General features: G+C 51.9%; 1 protein-coding gene across 8 annotated transcripts in view; it reads right to left on the minus strand.

Moving 5' to 3' along the window:
• The window catches only part of LRP5 (LDL receptor related protein 5), a 141,143-nt gene that overhangs the window by 108,380 nt on the left and 17,948 nt on the right, over positions 1–14,815 (minus strand). The window lies entirely within an intron of this gene.

Consider the following 14,815-nt stretch of genomic DNA (forward strand, 5'->3'; position numbering starts at 1 on the left):
GCACTCTGGGAGGCCAAGACGGGCGGATCACTTAAGGCCAGGAGTTCAAGACCAGCCTGGCCAACACGGCGAAACCTTGCCTCTACTAAAAATACAAAAATTAGCCAGGCATGGTGGCTCACAACTGTAATCCCAGCTACTTGGGAGGCTGAGGCAGGAGAATCGCTTGAACCTGAGAGGCGGAGGTTGCAGTGAGCTGAGATCAGATCATCCCATTGCACACTCCAGCCTGGGTGACAAAGCGAGACTCCATCTCAAAAAAAAAAAAAAAAAAAGGAAAAAGAAAACAAAATCAAAAAATGGGATGTTATAACTGCAGCGGAACTGGACATTCTGACCTCTCACAAGAGGAGATGGCCACAGCTAAGGCATTTATCTCCAAATCTCACCCCCTCCCTTCCCCAAACAGGTCCAAACAGATAACGAAGAAAACCCAGGGTCAAAGGCGACAATTCTGCAGCTCACAGGCAGGGCCCCCAGGCCCCACCCCTGACTGGGCTGCGGGCAACATCCCTCGGGCAGGGGAAGGCAGCTGCTCTGGGACACCAGGTGAGGGGTCTGTCTGCATTTCCCCTGCGCCACCCAGCCTGCTGGCACCCCAACTCCAAGACACTGAGTTCCCTCCACTCGGTGAGGCTGCAAGGGAAGAGCCCAGGTCCCTGCCCCCAGGCCCTGGCACATTCTGGGGAGTGAGCACCTGCTACCAGAGGTCTGGCCAACAGGTGCACCGAAGGATGAGATGCCAGCCTCAAGGGGGTCCGCAGGCCCACGGGAATCACACCCAGGATGCGGAAGCGCCTGGGGCCTTCAGAGACCGGAAGCAGCACTGAGGCCTGGGGGCAGGAGGGGCCTTCGCAGGGAAGACAGTTGTGTGTGAGACCCAGAGGGCATTGGTGGCACAAGCGGGTGGAACCATCACCAACAAGGACACCCACAGCACACCCAGGCCAGGTGGCCCCCACACGGTGTGTTCCCGCTCATCATCCTGGCCGCTGGGGCAGGGATGACTGAGACTCCCATTTTGTGAATGAGGTCAACTGTGCCCCATGCCCTGGCTGCCCCTGTGGCAAAGGCCCCCAGCTTGTCCCCACTCACCAATGAAGGTGGATCCGCCCAGGCTGAAATTCCACGGTTCTTGGGGTCACAGGCCTTTTGAGAAACTGGTCCACCTCCTCAGACACACACACACCCAGACACACAAACACATACACACAGTGCTGTCGCCCAGGCCCCATGAAGTCCCCCTACCAGGGTGAACCCAGCTCCGGCTGGAGAGTCCCCTGCTAACACAGGCACAGAGTGGGACTAGACAAGGAACTTTACTCTAAATCAGCTTCCTTGGACAACAATGACACAGACTGTCTCGGGAGGCGGCGAGCCCCCACCACCGCGGGTGTTCAAGTAGGTGGGGGACCGGGCCTGCCAGGCCTGTCCCTCACCAGGCAGACACTGGTCCCAGTGTGTCTGATGCTGGAGGATCCCACAGACAAGGCCTCCCATGGGCTGTGTCTTCCAGGCAGGAGGGGAACCCAGGTAAAGGCAGGCATACCTGCCCTTAGGGGTAGTCCACAGTGCCCAGCAACCCAGTAAACCCTTCCCCACTACAGCTGGAGGTCCCAGTGGGGAGCCCTGGCCAGCCCAGGGGAGGGAGGCAGGAAACCCTGGATACAAAAGCCCTAGCTCTGCCCTGCTTCTCCCCAAACTGGAAAGACCACATTTCACCACAGTTTACACTCTCGGCTGTTCAGGTGCATTCTTCAAAGGCCAGAGATGGAGGTGTTTTTTAATTTCCTGTGCTTTTCCCAACCCACACTGGGGGAGGCCGGGAGAGCCAAGCAGCAGCGGCAGGCCCCGGGGACATCTGTGGGCACAGCCAGGGCGAGGCCCGTCGTGGCAGGCAGGCTCCTTCCAGGAGCCGCTTTGGCTTCTAAGACACTTAGAAACAACCACACACTCAATTTCTAAGTTTAAGAGGAACCCACATCGCTCTCCCACCACCTGGGGAGCCGGCTTTCCTTTGGAAGGACCTGGCAGAGGCCCCAGGGTCCACAGCAAGTAGGAGGGCTCTGTGTGGGTGGCCCCTGCCCTTCCCCAGAAGGCAGAGATGGCACCTCCTCTTCTGCTCCTGCTCCTGCCCACCAGGGCCTGTGGAGCTCTGGGTGATGGGGGCATCCTCTGAGGGGCCCCATGCCAAGGCCCTACAGCCCCCTCTTCTCCAAAGAGGAAAGAAACCCAGACAAAGAAAACCCAGCCTTTGGTGGGGAGAGGGGAGAACATGGCAGGAACAGAACCCGATGGGAGGGAGAGAGAAGAGCAGAGCAGCTGGCTCGGTAGCTCACACCTATAATCCCAGCACTGGCTGAGGAGAGAGGATCATCTCAGGCCAGGAGTTCAAGACCAGCCTGGGCAACATAGCAAGACCACATCTCTACAAAAACTTCTTTTAAAGCTTAAAAGAAAAAAAAAAAAAGCGAAGAGGACAGTTCAGGAGAGAAGCCTGTAAAAGCAGCACACTCAGGAAGAGATGCAGCCCAGGCAGCAGGAGGGGCTGGCTGGCCATGGGCACTCACTCCTCCAGCAGGCGAGCACCCAGCACCAGCTGGCCCACCCAGGCACCCAAGACACGGGCCTGAATGGCTCCGTATTCCTGTGGGTGGTAATAAACAAGCAATAAACATAGCCAATAAGGACACCTTACTAATGTTACATCATAAATGCTGCGGATCAGGGCAACAGTGCAGGGTCAAGTGGGTCGGGCAGTTGCATGCTACATGAGACAGTCAGGGCAGGCCTTGCTAGGAGAGAAGGAGCCGGCAGGCCTGGGCAAAGGTCCCGGGGTGGGAGCACACTGGAGCAGAGCGTGGGGGGGTCATGGCAGGTGCTGGTCCTCTGGGCTCCTTCCCACATGATGTGCCCATGTGGCCAAAGGCTCTCATTTCACAGCCCCCTGCAGATCAGGGGTCACAGCTACACAGCCCCCAGATACCATCAGAAAAGTGCCTCGGCCTGCTCCAGGTCATTCCATCCAGTGATGACCTGCTGACCTCTAGCCTGAGCTCTGGGCAGTGTAATTCCAGAAGGAGGAGAAAGGAAGGCAACAGATCTGGGGCGATGACGGATGCACAGGCTGCAGCAGACACCTGAGGCTGCACCTTGGAGCCTCAGTTCTGGGTGTGGGTGGGGGACAGACAGGCTGACGGCTGAAGCAGCCCGCCCGGCCACCATCACACTCCAGGACCCACCAGATCACCATAAAAAACAGAAAGTCGTCTGCCAGCTCAGACTGCAAAACAAACCTTTCAGAAAACACGGTGGGAACTGTTGCATCATGAACATAAAATAATTACGCCCTCTCCCCAGGGATCACCCCTGCAGGAGTCTGTCCCAAGAAACACCAGAAAGAAGGAAAAAGTCTTAGTCACAATATTTGCTGAGGCCTTATTTGTAACAGCAAAAAAAAAAAAAAAAAAAAAAAAAAAACTGAACGATCTCCAGCAGCAGGGGTAACTAGACTATTGTCTCCATGGAAAGGTGGCACCAATTAAAGTAGTAAGAAAATGACTGCGGTAACATCAAAAATGTTCGACGTGTCAAAACCAAAAACCACACACACAGCGTAACCGTGAACCATGATTTCTACTAGAATGAATGACAGTTATGAGAAAGTGCCAGCGGAGATGAAGATTGAAAAAGGGAAGGTGGCCTCATTAGGGAGACGAGTCTCTGGCTAATATATTGGTAATACTGGTAAATACATACTTTTTAATGTATTTTTAAATTCCAAATTCCATGTATGCTCCTATGAAGCTATTTGTGCAAATATTTTTTTCAGGACCGTACATCACAAGGGCAAAAGGGCCAGGTCAGCTCTCCAGCTCACAGTGACCGCTTCAGAGCAGACGGCAGACTCCAGGGTTAGCAAGCCTGGCTGAGACCTGGCCCACGAGAATCCCTCAACCCCTCCGACCTCAACATCCTGTCTGTGAAATGGGGATAATTACCGCACCTCCACATCAGAGAGTGCGAGGCTTAAACAGGATGCTAAATAGAAAAGTGCTCAAGAGGTAACAGCCCGGGGGGCGGGGGGGGCGCGGGTAGTGGGTAGTGGTTTTCACTAATTAAATGTTGCCCTCATCCAGCCCCCAGCCAGCTCCAACACAAAGCACACACCATTGACTCTGACTCAGGTGCCTGGATTCAAAGCCCGGCCTGGCCTCCAGCTGTGAGATTCCGGGCAGGATTTCCCATCTCCCAGAGCCTCAGTTTCCTCATTCATGAAGCAGGAAGTGATCATTCCCTTTAGTTTCTTTTTATTTTGAGACGGAGTTTCACTCTTGTCGTCCAGGCTGGAGTGTGATGGCGCAATCTCGGCTCATTGCAACCTTGGCCTCCCAGTTTCAAGCGATTCTCCCGTCTCAGCCTCCTGAGTAGCTGGGATTACAGGCATGTGCCACCATACCCAGCTAATTTTGTATTTTTAGTAGAGGCGGGATTTTGCCATGTTGGCCAGGCTGGTCTCGAACTCCTGACCTCAGGTGATCCACCCGCCTTGGCCTCCCAAAGTGCTGGGATTACAGGTGTGAGCCACTGAGCCCAGCTGACAACTGCTTTTAAAGACACCTCTGGCTGCTGTGGAAAACAGCCTGGTAGTGCCTCAAAAAGTTACACATAGAATGATCCTATGACCAGTAATTCCACTCCTACATATGTACCCAAAAGAACTGAACCCCTCTACTCATGTATGTACACATACAGGTACACGCATGTTAACAGCAGTGCTCACATAGCCAGACATGGGAACAGCTCAAATGTCCATAACTGATGAAAGCATAAATGAAACGTAGTCTATTCACCACCTGACGGAGGTCAGAGAGACCATAAAAAGGAATGATGCATAAAAAGGAATATTATGACCAGGTGCAGTGGCTCACGCCTGTAATCCCAGTACTTTGGGAGGCTGAGGTGGGCGGATCACGAGGTCAGGAGTTTGAGACCAGCCTGGCCAACACGGTGAAACTTCATCTCTACTAAAAATACAAAAATTAGCTGGGCATGGTGGAGGGCGCCTGTAATCCCAGCCACGCCGGAGGCTAAGGCAAGAGAATCCCTTGAACCCGGGAAACAGAGGTTGCAGTGAGCTGAGATTGCGCCACTGCACTCCAGCCTCGGCGACAGACCACAACTCTGTTTCCAAAAAAAAAAAAAAAATTAGCCAGGCGTGGTGGCAGGTGCATCCCTGTAATCCCAGCTACTTGAGAGACGGAGGCAGGAGAATCGCTTGAACCCAGGAGGCGGAGGTTACAGTGAGCCAACATCCCGTCACTATACTCCAGCCTGGGCAACAGAGTGAGACTCTGTCTCAAAAAAAAAAAAAAAATCCAGCGAGTACTGTTGTTATGTGAACTTTATCCCAATGGAAATGCAGATAATTTGTTTAAAAGGCACCATGCACACTGGGCAGGCTGGCTTCCCTTGGGAGCGTCTTCTTTTGCCTGGATTCCCAGTTGGTTTAATTGGGCGTAGAACACCTTCTTCAACCCCGGATTCAGGCAGCCCTGCTCAGCACAAACTCGGTATGCCCCGCGCTCTGCTGTGGGTTCTTGGCACTATTAGGAGAATGTGAGGGGCTGATTCAAGTCTATCTAGTGGGTGCATGTCTGCCACTCCCAGGAATGCCCACTTCTGGCAAGTCAGTGTCAGAGAAAGGCCAGCTCGTGGCCCCTCCTGCCTTGAGTACCAGGACCCGTGATCAGTCCCCACCAGAGCAGAATCAGGAGTTTGAAAACCCAAGTGCCAGCAATCTCATTTTAACCCATGTAAGCATATCCAATATTTATATATAGAATTCGTAACAGATGTCTGGGCTTCCATTCCAATAGCCTATATTTTACACTGTTTATTTACATGGTTACACCAAACAAGACTCAATTCAAGGTAACCCAATCCTTTGCTACTATACCAAAATAAGCAACATTTTCAGTCCATGCCTTATTTATATTCACCAAGCATGACACTGGGCCTCCAACTGCTCATCGGAGCAAGCTGCAGCCTGGACACAAGCTAGAGATTAATCAGTCAGGAATGATCCTACGTCCAGTGCCAGCACGATGGGAGAGACCGAGAAACAGAAGACATCAGGGCTCCAGAGTGAAGGAGCCCACAGGTTAGTTGGGCAGGATAGATATACACACACACGCACACTCGCACACACAAAACCACCCAAGAAGAAAAGGTGGTTTGAATGCATGGACAAGTAATGCCTGGAGTCTGGGGATGGATCAGCTGACTGCGGGTGGCCCAGGCAGGCTTCCTGGAGGAAGAAGACCTGGCTGTAGGTGGAGTAGGGAGGCTTCCTAGACAGGGAAGATCTGGCTGTGGGTGGAGTGGGCAGGCTTCCGAGAGGAGGAGGAGTTGACTATGGGAACACCTGGCTGTGGGTGAACCAGGCAGGCTTCCTGGAGGAGGAAGACCTGGCTGTGGGTGGACCAGGCAGGCTTCCTAGAGGAAGAAGACACAGCTGTGGGTGAACCAGGCAGGCTTCCTAGACGGGAAGAACTGGCTGTGGTTAGAGTGGGCAGGCTTCCTGGAGGAGGAAGACCTGGCTGTGGGCGAACCAGACAGGCTTCCTAGACAGGGGAAGAACTGGCTGTGGTTAGAGTGGGCAGGCTTCCAAGAAGAGGAAGACCTGGCTGTGGGTGGACCAGGCAGGCTTCCTGGAGGAGGAAGACCTGGCTGTGGGTGGACCAGACAGGCTTCCTAGAAGGGAAGAACTGGCTGTGGTTAGAGTGGGCAGGCTTCCAAGAGGAGGAAGAGCTGACTGTGGGTAGACGGGGCTGTTGGTAGACTGGGCAGGCTTCCCGGAGGAGGAAGAGCTGGAGCATCGAAAAACAAACATGACTTGGAGAATGTTGAGCATGCCCAGGCCTGACCCGAAGATGCAATTATGCACTCAAATTACTTAATTCTACTCACAGTGCCTCACAAACAACTTCTCTGACACCTAACACAGCTCTGGGCACCTTCTAGCGTCAGCTCCTCAAAGCGGTGATTCACGCTACTACCCTGCACACCTCCTCACACCCCAACCCCAGGGACGGGAGTTCTGCCAGATGCCAAAGCTCCAGGTACGCCTGGGTCTGCTTCCGGGCTCCTCTTGGTCTAACTGTCCACCCCACGTCGGCATGACGTGCCGAAAACAAGGCTTTGCAATCTGCCCTGATGCCCGGGGAAGCAAAGCCCTCCCGATTCATCTCCTTCAGAAACCCCTGGGCTGCCCGGGCCTGTTATACCCCCGACACATTAGACGGTCAGCTCCCCAAGTTCCACAAAGATCAATGCTGGCGTTTTTATGGCATTTTATTTACAGTTTTTACAATATAAAAAAGGAAGGATGCCACAGCTCAGCCAGCAGGACAGAGAAATCTATGATGCTGCTGCTGCACTATTGTTTGTGGTCAAGAAAGTCTGGTTTCAATCATTTATTAAATTGTGGTGGGAGATGGATGGTGGCAGTGGTTACCAGCAACATGAATGTTCTTAATGCCACTGAACTTCACACTTACAAATAGTTACAACGATAAGTGTTATATGTATTTTACCACAATTAAAAACAGGTAAATGCAGCTCGGGTGCAGCGGCTCACAACTGTAATCCCAGCACTTTGGAAGGCCAAGCAGGCGGATCACCTGATGTCAGGAGTTCGAGACCAGCCTGGCCAACATGATGAAACCCTGTCTCTTTTAAAAATACAAAAATTAGCCAGACATGGTGGCACATAACTGTAATCCCAGCTTCTTGGGAGGCTGAGGCAGGAAAATAGCTTGAAACCAGGAAGCAGAGGTTGCATGAGCTGATTCTGCCACTGCACTCCAACCTGGGTGACAAAAGCAAAACTCTATCTCAAAAAATAAAATATATTTTTAAAAAAAGGTAAATGTAAATGTATAGTATAGTAACATTATGGGCTATTACAAGCTACAAAAACGAATGACTTGGAACTACAGTTACAGCCCTCATTCAGGAGTTTGTTTTAAATGTGGGTTGGTCGCTAAGGCATATACAAAACATTTTGATGTTCAAATATTCCTAGACTTGGACAGTGAGCGCCCCTCTAAGCTAGCTCTTGTGTCCTAGAGGTCCCCACCAGTCCTCCAGAACTTCTTTGCTTTCTTACACAATAAGATGCCGCACGCTCAGCTTGTACCTCTCCTTGCCCCAGCCCTAGAACCAGCTTCTTCGTGGACAAGCTCTGGCTCCTCTGGGTGGAGAATGGTATTCAGAAACCCAGACCTGGGTGCTGGTGCACTCACTGCTACTTGGGGTCACTGCTTCTAGGCCTCTTTGCTGAAGGAGGTAGGAAATACATGTACAGTCCTCCTTCCCAGATTCCACACTTGAGCTCGCCTACTCGCTAACATTTATTTATATCTCCCAAATCAAACCTCGCAGTACTTCTGCAATCATTCACAGACTTGCAGAGTGTGAAAAAACTGAGTCACCACCACATGTTCCAAACTGAGGTCAACCAAGGCCACAACGCCCCATCTTCTTGCTCCGACTGTCGAGATGTAAGCAAGTGTCCTTCCCTCGGTCTCACTAGTGCCATGCTTTGCACATCATTGTGCTTTTTGTGGGCAATTTTGCTGTGTAAAATGTCCCCTGTACATATGCTGAAGTGCTGTGTAGTGCTCCTAGGTGCATGAGGCTGCCCCATGCCTTACAAAGAGAATATGCGTTAGAGGCTTTATTCAGGTATGAGCTACCGCGTAGTTGGCCATGAATTCACTGTTAATGAATCAACAATATACAGTAAATAAAGGGCTTTTTAGAGACAGGGTCTCACTCTGCCACCCAGGCTTTAGAGTCCAGTGGTGTGACCTTGGCTCACTGCAGCCTCAACCTCCAGGGCTCAAGTGATCTTCCCACCTCAGCCTCCCAAAGTGCTGGGATTACAAGCATGAGCCACTGCCCTCAGCCTAAGGTGTCTTTAAACAGAAACACACATAACACAAGGTTACAGGCTGAGTGCGATGGCTCATGCCTGTAATCCCAACACTTTGGGAGGCCGAGGTAGGAGGATCACTTGAGGTCAGGAATTTGAGACCAGCCTGGGCAACACGGCAAGACCTTGACTGTATATTTTTTTAAATAAGACAGGCGTGGTGGTGCATGCCTGTGGTCCCAGCTACTCGGGAGGCTGAGGTAGGAAAATGGCCTGAGCCCAAGAGGTCAAGGTTGCAGTGACCCATGATTGTACCACTGCATTCCAGCCTGGGGTGACAGAGCAAGACACTGTCTTTAAAAACAAACAAACAAACAAACAAAAAAACGGCCGGGCGCGGTGGCTCAAGCCTGTAATCCCAGCACTTTGAGAGGCCGAGACGGGCGGATCACGAGGTCAGGAGATCGAGACCATCCTGGCTAACACGGTGAAACCCCATCTCTACTAAAACATATAAAAAACTAGCTGGGTGCGGTGGCGAGTGCCTGTAGTCCCAGCTACTTGGGAGGCTGAGGCAGGAGAATGGCGTGAACCCGGGAGGCGGAGCTTGCAGTGAGCTGAGAGATCCAGCCACTGCACTCCAGCCCGGGTGACAGAGCAAGACTCCATCTCAAAAAAAAAAAAAGACAAGGTCACGTATTGATCAGTTGGCAAAAACGCTGTGACCCGAGGCTAACAGGAGCCTAGCCCTAGGATTCCCCTAGGAGCAATGGTTCAGTATTCAATAATTCAGGGTTCACAGTGACTTTATAGAGCATAACTTGCAAGAATAACAAGAACCAACTGTACGCGTGTATGTATACTCACACTTTTATTTTATATTTTTTCAGACAGAGTCTCACTCTGTCACCCAGGCTGGTGTAAAATGGTGCAATTTCGACTCACTGCAACCTCCACCTCCCAGGTTCAAGTGATCCTCAGCCTCCCAAGTAGCTGGGATTACAGGTTTGTGCCCCCACAACCGGCTAATTTCTGTATGTTTAGTAGAGATGGAGTTTCGCCTTGTTAGACAGGCTGGTCTCAAACTCCTAACCTCAAGTGATCCACCCATCTCGGCCTCCCAAAGTGCTGGGATTATAGGCACGAGCCGCCGTGCCCAGCCTACTACACTTTTATACACACATGCATCTGTGACTATTTCTCTATTTCTGTGCAGGTGTGTGTGGCAGTACCCACAGTCTCAGCCAGACAGTGTCTGGGTACTGTCTAGTCCGCGTTTGTAAGCACCTTCCCCGAAGTGCAAAGCCTGGCTTGTGTTACTGTCCATACGTTTACTTATTTGCTCAATCAATTTACTTATTGGCTCCATAACCAGCTTCCCATCTGCTCCAGTAGCCTCTGCTGTCAGTCACCTCTGCACCCTACCCCACCCTGCTTCCGGATGCTGGGTGCCAATCACCCCCGACACCTCTACATAGCAACCCCCTCTCGACACTCTGCTTCTTTATTTGGTATGTATGTATGTATGTATGTATGTATGTATGTATGTATGTATGTATTTGAGATGGAGTCTTACTCTGTTGCCCAGGCTGGAGTACAGTGGCACGATCCAGGCTCACTGCAATCTCTGCCTCCCGGGTCCAAGGGATTCCCCTGCCTCAGCTTCTCAAGTAGCTGGGATTACAGGTGCCCGCTACCATGCCCGGCTAATTTTTGTATTTTTAGTAGAGACAGGGTTTCACCACGTTGGCCAGGCTGGTCTCGAACTCCTGACTTCAAGTGATCCACCCGCCTTGGCCTCCCAAAGTGCTGGGATTATAGGTGTGACCTACCGCCCCTGGCCTGCTTCTTTAAATGCCAGACACCAACATTTGTGCAGTGTGGCGGGAGGAAAGAATAGGGAGAAGAGCGCACTGCCGGCCCCTGCACTGAATCTGGGGGCAACTGCCATCTCCAGCTCCTGTCTTCCTATCCGTGAACATCTACTGCAGTCCTCTCTAACGTCCTTCTGTAAAGCTGTATTATGTTTTGCATACAGGCCTTGCACATTCATTCTCAGATATAATCCACGTACTTTAGATAAAATTCAAACCATATTTTAAAAAATAAAACCAGCATGACTATAACAGAGTCTGCAACATTCTCACAGACTTTATGATAAAACATAAAACTTCAGAGATACTTAGGGTGGGGCAGGGACAATGTTGAAGGCTGCCTGGAAGCCTCTCCATCCCTGAGCCAGAATGTCCCATCTCCCCTTCAAGAGGAAATGTTTGAAAAAGCACTGATCTGGCTAAAAATGATGGGGACCAGGGAGAAATCTGTGTGACTGTCAAAAGCACAAGTGAGCCGGTCTCCTCCATTCTGAGCACAGCCAAGTTCAGTCTCTCCAAGTCCAAGTAGCATATACCTGTTTGCCAAGAATAAAGTCCAGGTGTCTACAAGTGGCTGAAAATATTCACTGCTGGGCCATTAACAACATTCTTGGCAAAATCATACCTTAGCTTCTCGTGGAAATTTCTTAAGGTAGAAGAAACAGGAAACACCCAGACTCGCTTTTATGTAGACAGTTCCATGAAGCTAGGGCCTATCCCCACACCCACGTTTCAATCCTCTGCACGCAGCTCACAGCGCGTTCAACATCTACGCGTCTCTCCTACTGGGGTGGAGGTGGCCACTGAAACCCTCATGCAGCTACGACGACCGCAGTTTTGGCAACACAATTTCATGTTTTTCCTTGGGCTTTTACCCAAGTCGGTGACACAATTCTGCAGTTGTCTAAAGATTCAAAATGAGGGACTTGACATTGACAACAATAATAAAATCTTGGGTTTCCTTTAACCAAGCACATGTTCTGCCTTTTATAGGAAGCTCTGCAAACTCAAGCTGGAGTGGGATACTTGCTGACATCTTCATGCACCCCAGGAATAGCTCTGCTCCCCCATTTCCACCTTGGCTCAACTATCTATATCCCACCAATTCCCCCAACATCCCTCCATCTGTCCATCCATCCACCCAAGGACCCGCTAAGCCAGGAGGTCTCTCCCATCTACCCTGCAGCTTGGCCTCAGCCCCCAAGGGCTCTCTCTACATGAACCCCACCCCACAAGAGTAGACCAAGTCTCCGGTAGACCCCACCTTGACCACCTCCTTGCCTCTAGCCGTTCCCACCCCCTAAAAACCCTCCCTGGTCTCCACACCCAGCTGATGAATACTTGGCTGAATGTGACCTGGCCTCCGGTATCCAGGTGAAGCCCACGTCCTCCGTGAGCCCGCCAGCTTACGCTGCCTCTGCACCTTCACTGGAGAGAGCCTGCACCTCACCTCCTCAGGGCAGGCATGGCTGATGCCACCCAGTGGAACCTGGTGCAGAGCAGGGCCTGGCGCAGAGCAGGGCTGTCTGCAGAGCAAGGCCCGGGTGCTCAGGTTGAGCACCTCCAATGCTGGCAGTGGACCATCCCTCCCATTCCAGGTGCTGTCTCCATCAACGGCGAGTAAGCTACTGACATTTGCATGACAATAATGAATAAATACCATCTTTTGCTTCAAATCCAGAATAGATGTGGCCAGGGTTGGCATATGACTGTTGGGAAAGGACAGTTTGCCTCTTCCCAAACCAACTTGGATTATAAAAAGCTTTTCTTACGACCACAAGAGCGGAGGAGCTCAGGGGCAGACAAAAGGCAGGCTGGCTGCAGAAGGCGGGACAGTGGGGCCTCAGGGGTGGATGGGGACAGAGAAAGCCTGGAGCTGCACCCCCAAGGTCTATGTACATCAGGTGCTGCAGAATAACACCACTTCCTCCAGCTTGGCCCCCACCTGCCCTCTCCCAGCCCAGTCACCCAGACAGCACCCCACTCGCCACACATACCTCACATCTGCCACCTCACACTCACCAGCCTGGACTCCCAATGCAACCTCGGCCTCTCAGCTCAGCCACCCCCATTCCTGTTGGCCCCTGGCCCCCCATCGAATTCTCTCTAATCCTAACGCACACACTTGCACACTCAAACACACACACACATACAGCCTGGAGGAAAACCATAATTAACGGAGGTCCAGGCAAGTTTCCCGAGCAGGGACCACATTTCAAAGGTCAGGGAAGCAGGTGAACAGGAAACATACAGAGGGCACGTTTGGGGGTGGAGCAGGAAATAAGAAATCACTTGCAAAAGATAAAAAGAAAACGAGGTAGCTGGTTTCAGACACCTCTGAGCACACGGAACAGAACAGGCGCCTCCTGGTCTTCACTCAACGGAGAGATGGGCCAGGCAGGTCCCTGCTGCTCCACCGCAGAGCTGGGGGCGATGGCCCCGACACCAAGGCCCTGGGTCAGGCGGGGAGGCAGCTGTCCTCCTGCCTGTGCTCCTGGGCAGGGCCTGGCCCCACAAGGGAACTGGCCCAAGGCTCTGCTTGGCTACTCTGGAAAGTCCTGGGAGATAAGCAAAGGGCTTGCTACTTCCCTCCAAATGGCCCAGATGTGACAACTGTGAAGAAGTCACACCAAAGCAAGGTGACAGAACAGTGTTGGTGATATCAGGTATCAGCTTAGGCACAACTCCGCTTACCCGGACTCACCCATAACCTGCCCTCTCTTCCCAACCAGTAAAGGATGCCTAGGTAGAGGGGGACAAGGCCTGGAGCATAATTACCATTTTAAAGGCTCTGAGAAGTCCTGCAGTGAGGAAGCCTAGTTCACTTTCTCTCCCCTAGGATTTCCCAGCTGCACCTGATCACAGAACATTTTTTTTGTTTCCACTCAGGAAACATATTTTGAAAAACACTGGCCTAGAGGCAGAAGTGAAATGGAAAACACCAAAGTAAAACTGAAGAGGAGTCACTGGGCAGGGAATGGTCGGAGGCACCCTGAATCCTGGACCGATGGAGATCCCCAGCTCTGCATGGTCCCCTCCCTGGGCCCAGACCGCCTCCCCCCATTCCCGGATAAGAAGGCTAATGCGCACCAGGTGAAGGGCTTGCCTGGGCCACACCCCCGGGCTCGCCCCACACCAGTTGTGCTCCTGTGAGAACCAGTGACTTTCTTGATTTGGCTACTGCGGAATTGTTTGCAACTAACCACCCCAGATACAAATGACAAATGATCAGATATAAAGGACCCACGGGTCCCTGTGATACGGCTTCATGCAGCCAGCACGGCTAGTGCCCTGCAGAACAAGAATGACCCCAGGCAAGTCCTCGCCTCCCAGACCCAGAATCCCATGGAGCCCACCAGGGCTGGTTCACAAGCACTGTCTGGGTCGGGCAGAGATTCCAGCAAGAGGAGGGAACATCCGTGCACCAGAGCCAGTTACCAGAAGTAAATCACCTGTTCCAAAACCCAGGCTGTTAATGGAGTCCATTGTTGACCGGAGCTGGGGTCTAGCTACGGAATACTGCCCAGCAGAGATCCTCCTGACAGAAAGCACTTTTTCCCAAAAGCCACGGATCCTCCACTAACTGTGTTTTAATTGGGCGAACGTCTGTATCTCATTGCAGTGGCTGTGCACATGCTGACAAGGGGCTGGGGGCGGGGTGGGGAGCAGAAGCTCAGGGGCCTGGGAGGGAAGGAAACAGGCCACCAGGGCTCCCCAGAAGGCATGTGTCTCTCTCACAAACACGCACGCACACACACGTGCACACATACTCTTCAAGTCCTGAGTTAGCAACTGTGGAATGTGACCAGCTCAGTGAGCCCAGGACAAGCTGCTAGGGAATATGACATTTGATTGATGTCTGCAAATGTGCATTTTCACTAATTAGAAGGTTTAGGGCAGAGCAGAGAAAAATATGTATTTCAGAGTCCCAGTTTGACCTGCCAGAAACCAGCCCGTTACTAACATTCTTATTTTCAACAAAATATAGCATTCTGATTAC

Source organism: Macaca fascicularis, chromosome 14, assembly GCF_037993035.2.
Source record: "Macaca fascicularis isolate 582-1 chromosome 14, T2T-MFA8v1.1".
NCBI lineage: Eukaryota > Metazoa > Chordata > Mammalia > Primates > Cercopithecidae > Macaca > Macaca fascicularis.